Consider the following 8,192-nt stretch of genomic DNA (forward strand, 5'->3'; position numbering starts at 1 on the left):
CATCACCCTGGGCTTTTACCTACACACATTATTCCCTCCCCTTCAAAGTCCCCTCAAGGTAAAGTATATATTCTATAGTGCCTTTCTATGGTCAGGATACAGAATTGAACCAAGCCTATACAATATACATTACTTGTGTGCAATAAATGACAGAATACAAATGCTTTGAATTCCTTACTCTGCATATATGGCTATGTTATAGTACAGCATCCACATTTACATCATAATTTCCATGGGTCTATATAAACATGCACAAAGATAAACAGGCACTCTTCCCATGCAGAATTGGAAAAATTCACCCAGAAGCTTTGCTCTGTAAATTATTTCAGATGTATTTTAATGAAGCCATAAAAGATATTAGCAAGTGCACTGGGAACTTTAGCTTTAAATTATTATGATCTGTTACTCTAACAGAAGTTATTAGTATTATTTAACCCCACTGGTGTACTTAAAATGAAAATGGTTTCAAGCTTTTTGCAATAGGTTTTGTCTCTATTTTTTTCCAGAAACCCTTCCTGTTTAGCCTGCTGGTCTCTAGCTTTGTATACACAGAAAAATACCAAAATAACCCAGGCTTTCAAATGATCCTATCTTTCAGAATAAAAAGTAAGCATCAATCCAGCAATGCTTTATTAACCTTTTCACTCCAAATTACAGGAAGATTCACTCAAAATTAAATAGCATGTCGAAAAATTCCAAGGAAAGCAACATCCACCCTTGTTTTTACCATTTCATGATTTCAGAATAAAAAAAAAAAAAAAAAAAAAAAAAAAAAAAAAAAAAAAAAAAAGTAAACTATTAGTTGCTGCAATTCTTAGCAGCTCTGTTAAAATAATACTCAAATTTATTGAAAAAAACATATTCTTGAAAGCTTTTCATGCTGCATATATATACAACAAAACAGAAACAATGCTTTGCATGTCCTCTGCAAAGAGAACAAATGACAAATTCAAACAGATTCAGCACAGCCTTGCCTAAGACACTAAACAGTATGTATGCAGGAGGGCATCTGTAGCAACCAGGTGGGAGAGAGAGCTAACAGAGGTGCCTGAGTTAAGGCAGATGCATGGTCAGAAACACCACAGCAAGCATGGACCCAAACTCAAACCCATCTCTCAAGGGCAGTTCTACAAACAGAACTAAGTCTGTTCAGGACCTTCATCATGCCTTCAAATTTTTCAGGACATGTTTTCCATCGAAATAAAACTAGATGCAACATTCCTGCCCTGGTCGTATTATTCAAACCATGCTTCTACCTCTCCTAGACAGCACCAGCCCTTCTTGACACTGCCCTGCACTTGAATCGCCTTTGTCTACAGGACCTTCTTCACAAACCTTTTAAGTTTTCCCTTAGCCACACCTCTAGAAGATAAAAATTTTCCATTCTGCACACACATCCAGTGTTCCTTCTTCCTTGGCACATGCACACGAACTACATTCTAACAGACACACGTTACCATGATCTCAGCCGTGCTTTAAACTTCATCCTTTCTTCATCAGTCCAGCAATTACTGAACTATTCATCCTTTGCCACGATGCCTGTATGTTTACACACAACCAACCAAAATGACAAGCATGTCACACCTGATGCAAATGCTGGGACAAGTCCCCACAGGCTCTCAACCATCACCAGTGGCCTCCCAGCCATTACGTCTGAGTGCTGGCAGCTCAGCAGCTCTTTATCCATTTTATTGCTACTGTACAGTTCTAATTTTAAAATTAATTTTAGTTGAGTAACAGTAAATCAAGGACCTAACCAAATTTAAATGTTAGTTATATAAATAGTGTGCTTTCAGTTTGACAGCCAAGACACAAAAACAAAACAAGTAATCCACTGCTTCAGGTTAACAATTTCCTTTTGGCAAGAGTGTAAGTAATACAAAACTAGTCTAGCCGTAAAGTAAGTGATGCAGTCTTAATTGGAGGCAGTGTAACCAGCTCCTCACACAATGAGAGCAACACACTGCCCACTGAACAATTTCCTTAGCATACACATTACATGAAAGAAAGATCTATGGTTTTTAATATAAGCTTTTAGGCACATTTAAAAGCAGCCAAAAGTCAGAGTTTAAGCAGAGATGGTGATATGGTAAAGCTAAGCTTGGAATTATCCTCCACACTCACTTGATACAGTTATAAACTGAAAATATAGGTAATTTAAAAAAAAAAAGTTTTGAACCTATTCAACTTAAAACTACAGAGGAGTCTCATCAAGCTCTGGGTGTCTGAGAGGCTTTAAGATGTTGCTGACCCAGGTGCTTAATCTCTTGCCACTGTTTAGGAGGCTGTAAGAAAGGACAACAAAAGGGGGGATGTTCTGTGCCCAGCACCCAGGATCTGATTCCCATCAGCACACAGCACCCTAAAAGGAATGTGAGCTCAGGTGAGGGAAGTGAACTGCGGTGCAGGTATTGCCAGCTCCTCCATACAGAATGCAATCTGAGGGGTGGGGAAAAACAACCAGCTGGCACCATCTTAAACTAGAGCATTTAAGGCTTCTAGAGTACATCTGTCAGAGCCATTTGTGAATAAATTTCAGCATAAGAGTTTGTAGAATTGAGAACTTCGTATGTAAAGATTACAATGAAAACAAAATAGATAAAAGCACAAAAAGCTACACAGGCTGATTTGATAATGTAAATGTGAGAGGGAATTATCATGGGTAAACTTAACCTTTTCTTCATTTACATCACACAGCACAGCCAGGGAGAAGACAATTGAGACTTCGAAACCTACTACATTTTCAACCCAATCTGTTTCCCCAATATAAAAAACATTTCATGACATGACAAGGTTATTATTTTGTTTCACTACTTATTTTATTTCAACAGAAATACATGAGAATTAGTTTAGCTTTCTGGCTAGAGGCAAACAACTACAGACAATGCAACCCCATTTTTGTTGTCTTACCTAAAACTAGAACTAACAGCATTAATAAGTGACAACAAATTTGTGTAGAAAATTGTGTGCTTCAGCTTGTCCTCTGGATTTTAACTTTCCAGCTATTATTCCCAACACTAACCTACTTCCATGATTTGTTCTTTTCCCCTCTCACACTTGTCCTTTCTGCTGTGACTTCTCCACCATAAGTTTCTGCTGTCAGAACAGTCTTTCCTGATTTATTTATTTTACCAGCTCAACGTCTAGCCCTGGAATTCTACTGCACCCTTCCTTTCGTATCTCCAATCCTTCTTTATAAACCCCTCTGGGTTTATATTGGCTAATTCATCAGCCTTTCCTCCCAATTCTGCCTTTTTTGATTGTAAAATATACTGAGTGAAGGATGATGACAAGAACCATCACAACACATGAATGAACAATATTTTGATGATGTATATATTATATTTAAAAATGCAAGAAATCTCAGGACACAATAAATTGTATTGTGCAAAACTCCACTATATCACTGTAGTGTGTGTTAGGAAGGCAGAATCAAACTTAAAAATCACTAATGATGATTTTTGCCCTGTGGCTAAAAAAACACAAAACAAATGAGAAACAAAGGAATAAGCACTGTTCCTGTCAGGAATGCCTCAAGTATTTACTCAACTCACTGATTACAGGGGTATCTGTGCACAGCTAGTGATATAAAAGCACCTGGGATTCCGTGACATTTTCCCATGACCTTCAAACATAATTCTAAAGAATAAAAATGTATCAGGAATCATAGGCTGATGCAGATAATTCTGCAACATTAAAGCTGTATTAATGCAAGTTCTATTTGAAAACATATGTTCAATAACTTGTTATTCTTTCACAGCCATACCAGTGATCATCTATGTCATTACATGCAACAACAGCTCCTTCCTCTACAGCAAACACCACATTTTTTCTGGAACTATCTTTCCTTCATATTTTTCTTTTCAAAAGGACAAAAAAATTGTTACCTGCTTATTTTGTGTGTCAAAAAATACTTCCAAGAGTAAACCTGATTATTAAAGAGCTATAAGAGACACTGTTTCTTCATTTCCTCTACCAACCATGCCACAAGGTTTATGTTGTACATAATACTGCAGTGATATAAAGGATCATCAGGTTAGTTAACTAAAAGCAGTTTCACTGTGCCTATGATTGATCAACTATGGGACTATTAAAACATTAAAAATGTTAATCTTTGTAATAATCTCCTGAAAAAATTTTATATTAATTTAAACCATGGATCATTTTAATATTTAATCATTGCAGACTTCACTTGGAATGAGGATAGCCATTCACTGAAAAGCACTTCATTTTTTATTTTGAAAAACGATCAGCTAGTATTTATTCTGTAAATCTCTTCACATATTTTCCTCAAGCAAAGTAAACCTGCAAGTAAATGAAAAAATCCACAACAGTAGAAAAACTTAAGGCAGAGTTTGGGTCAGAAAACATTGACTTTCACACTCCTGTTTCCCAGGAGTAACTGCATTACAAGAGTACTACTGTATGAGAGTCAGAGGACTGCAGGAGACTTCTGCAAATGGAAATGACTGCCTTCTTTGTCTACATCTTACAATCATCTATGTTGCATTCTCTTCACATATCTCATAACATGTAAACATAGTAATTCACTTTTTCTTCACAAGTACTTAACGGAGTGACTCAGCTCCCCACAATGATATTAAACCAGTTTCGGCTTTTTAACAGGCAACCCAATTTTGTAACATTAGCCCAACTCCTACCCTCCTATAATTCACAGCTTGCCTTGCTTAATGCAATATTAATGAAATATCCCAAAGAAAAAAACCAAGAACTTCCTAGTCATGATAAAAATCTCACAGAAACTCTAAAATTCTAACTACGATTAACAGTAACTAGTCTTCATGGTATCAATTAATTTTGAAAACTATTTAAAATAATCTAACCAAAACTAATTCATGGTCTAGAGAAACAAGTTTCACAGAAAAATGCAAGGACAGTATGTTCACTGCACTGCAAAAATATAATCCAAAGATATAATCTATCCCTTGTCTTGTTTCCTGCATAGGGTCTATTAAAACTGGATGTTCTCTGGAGCTACTGCCATAAAGTATACTGAGCAGCCTTTTAGACTGGGCTGCGGGAATTTGGCTGAAATATTTGAATTAAATAAATCCTAAAGATACCCTGAGCGGTACCAGAGGTTAATATATTAGCTTACATGACTAAATTCATTCTGTATTTTTGACCAATAGTGAGGTAGAAGATTTTCACACTGGCACACAAACCGGCTTCTTGATCTGAAGAGGCTGCAGAGTCTAACAGCAAGAACTACGAAATCCAGAACAGGTGGAAGTGAGTGTAGCATCTTTCAGTGCATATAAATTTACTCTCCATAGTTCAAATTCATGGAAAAAAAAAACAAAACACAACTAACCAAGCAAAAAACAATAATAAAGGTACTGCCTTACTCCTGATTTTATGAAGAAAGTATGTATCTCCTTGCATATTACCTTCCACTAAAGTATGTTCTTAAGGATTGACATATGGAAAAATCCTGGTCATTCAATGTGATGCAGTAACAAACTCTGGAACTCAGTTGCTTGTATCTGAAATAGAAGGCATAGTCCTGTTTATGTGACTTTATAAAAGCCACATATGTGTCTTTGTATAAAACTCAGTGTAAGATTTAAAGCTAAATACATAAGGAAATTTACCACTGTTGAAAGGCATCTCTGCTTTAGTAATCTAAAGTAATCTTTCAAAACCCAGATGTCTGAAGAGCTCCCACATATGCACTGAGGAAGTATTTTCTGTATTGTTTTTGTAGATACAAAATACTATTTTAAGCACAATAAGAAGTCAGTTGAAGAACATTGCAGTAATCTCTTCTTGACTACATAAATTAAATTCAAAGAATTCCCAAGATTGCTGATGGACCTTTTGACATCATCTACTTATGCTCACCTATTCCTCCTCAGGAACCAGGTTCAGCTAGAAGACTGAAGTGGATGAAGTAGACTTACACCTTTCCAACTTTCACAGTGACAGAAATGAAGTCCTAGAGGATAAACTGTATTAATGCATGATGAAAGACAATCATGTCAACAAAAAAGTGGCCAAATTTCCTTTAGGTGAGCAGAAGAGTTATTTTCTGAACAATGGTCTGTCCCCAGCCCATTCTGCACCAAAGAGTGAAGTGATTCAGCCAAGGATCATATGCCAAACCACAGTACTTGAGAAATGGTTCAATTTTCCCTGCACTTGTAGAATTTAGTGTATCTCTTAAACATAACTTTATACAGTTTTCCAGTATAGAAATGTATCTTTAATAGCAAGTACCCTTCCATTCTGATTAGCTCTTTGGGAATGAGCCTGGGCCCCAACAGGAAGGAACTCAAAACCTATGACATGCAATTGAATTACTGAGTGTGAAGGTGTGTGCTGGATATACAGCCCAATTACAACAAAAGCTCTTTCAGAGGGGGTTTCTGACACTACTGTGATCTGTCCTTGTAACTGTGTGGGCTGATGGAAGGTGGAGCAGCTTGAGAGCCACACGAACAGTATGGCAGAGAATCCCCTGCCAACACTTCGCACTTAGAAGTTTTTGCAGCTCACATATTCTCGCACATTTCTGCCCAGGATTTTCTGAGCACAGGCATGACCAGAGCACCCTGCAGAAAACACAAAGAAGTCCAATGTACCCGGAACACATCACGCCTATAAGGCAAACATAGCCAGCTCAACACTCCGGGCTGGATCAGATTTAGTGCACACCCACAGCCGGCCGAACACATCCAGCAGCACTACACGGCCTGGTCTCACTGCACGTGGGGGGTCAGTACACACAGAGCAGCGGATTGTCCAGCTCCAGACACCTTAAAACCTCACACAAGACAGAGTTCCACACACACACCCAGCCCACACCACACGGGCCGGCAGCATCTAAGCAGTCGTGCCAACGCAGGAAAACCGTGTACACGAAAGAAAACCCATGGAGGCATCGCAGGCTTCGGCCAGTTCGGCCCCACTGACGTGCCCGGGCCAGGCCTCAAACACGGCCCTGCCGAGGACACTTCCGTGAGGGGTTTGTTTCCCTCCAATTTGGCTGCCTAGTCAGGGTCGTACTTCTTTGAGTACGGAAAAGCAGCCCTGGCAATCGAGGGGTCCCGGTACGGTGAAACGGATCGCCAAACGCCACCGCAGGACAGCGCAGCGCACCAGGCATCCCCGGCCGCGCTCAAAATGGCGGCAGCACCGTCGACCCTCTCCCACCCCAGCCCCTCCAGCCCGCGCTCCGGGGGCGGAGCCGCCCGGATTGACAGCGCGCTCCGGCCAATGGCGGGGCCGCGCGCTTCCCGCCGGCCAATGGCAGGGCGGGCCCGCGGCGGTCGGCGGGCCGGCCGCGCGCGCCGCCCGCGCGAGTCCTCGCTGCCCGCGGGCCAATGGCGGCGCCCCCGCGGCGCGGGAGGGGCCGGGGTCGGGGCAGCGCCCGCTCGGGCCCGGCGGCCGCGGCCGCTCGCCCGCCCCGGGACGCGGCGCGGTACCTCGGGCCGAGCCGCAGAGCTCCGCCTCCTCCCTCCTCCCTCGCCGGGGCGACTTCCTGTGCTAGCGGGGCTCCCGCCACCTCCTGCCCGAGCGTCTCCGCCTCCCGGTCCCGCCCGCTGTGCCCCGGCCCCACGGCGCTTGCGGTGGCCCGGTGGGTCCCGGTCGCCTGTGGCACTCGAGTGTGTTGCTGGGTTTTCCAGGGAAGGCGCTGTGTTGCTCCAGACTTGTAGCCCGAAAAGCAATTAGCCACTTTCACGCTGTAGTCACAGAATGGTTTGGGTTGGAAGGGATCATAAAAATGACCCAGTTCCAGCGCCCCATCATGTTCAGTAATCACAAGCCAAGTGGGAACTTACGTTCAAAATCCTAAAAACAAAACACATGGAAAATTATGAACTCCAACAGGTAATTCTCTGGCTACCTTGAGATGATGCTGAGCTTTCTGCAATAGATAATTCTTCCATGCAAGAAGCAAGCCACTGACTCTCAGAACAGTCTGCTGATTAATATTGAAAGTGCATGCCTTGGTTCTTGCAAAATGGCACTTGGTGACCAAAAGGAAAGATACACAAAAAAAGAAATATTTGCATTTTTTTACCTCTGCAACTTTGGAAGTGAAAGCTGTATCCAGCTGAACTTTCCCATCTTTCTAGATGACATGCAGACAGAGTGGACAATGAGCCTGCAGAAAAGCTGATTACTCAGAGTTTGTGTCCGGCATGCATACCAAAGCTCAGTTTTCT

At 41.4% G+C, this 8,192-nt stretch overlaps 1 protein-coding gene across 6 annotated transcripts in view; it reads right to left on the bottom strand.

Annotated features, from left to right (window-relative positions):
• Positions 1 to 7,477, bottom strand: part of TRIQK (triple QxxK/R motif containing) — a 57,150-nt gene extending 49,673 nt beyond the window's left edge. The window contains exons 1-5 of one of the 6 annotated variants that reach the window (XR_008438794.1): positions 7,030 to 7,147; positions 5,866 to 5,959; positions 5,412 to 5,507; positions 5,120 to 5,229; positions 4,211 to 4,305 (exon numbers count right to left, since the gene is read on the bottom strand). The gene's annotated coding sequence lies outside the window, so the exon portion shown is untranslated. Of the gene's footprint in view, positions 1 to 4,210; positions 5,230 to 5,411; positions 5,508 to 5,865; positions 5,972 to 7,029; positions 7,148 to 7,448 lie in introns of those variants that run through there. The other 5 variants (XR_008438795.1, XR_008438793.1, XM_053987225.1 and 2 more) reach the window with 5 other exon arrangements.
• Positions 7,478 to 8,192: the final 715 nt, after the last annotated feature.

The sequence above is a fragment of the Vidua macroura genome, chromosome 1 (assembly GCF_024509145.1).
Source record: "Vidua macroura isolate BioBank_ID:100142 chromosome 1, ASM2450914v1, whole genome shotgun sequence".
NCBI classification, from domain to species: Eukaryota; Metazoa; Chordata; class Aves; order Passeriformes; family Viduidae; genus Vidua; species Vidua macroura.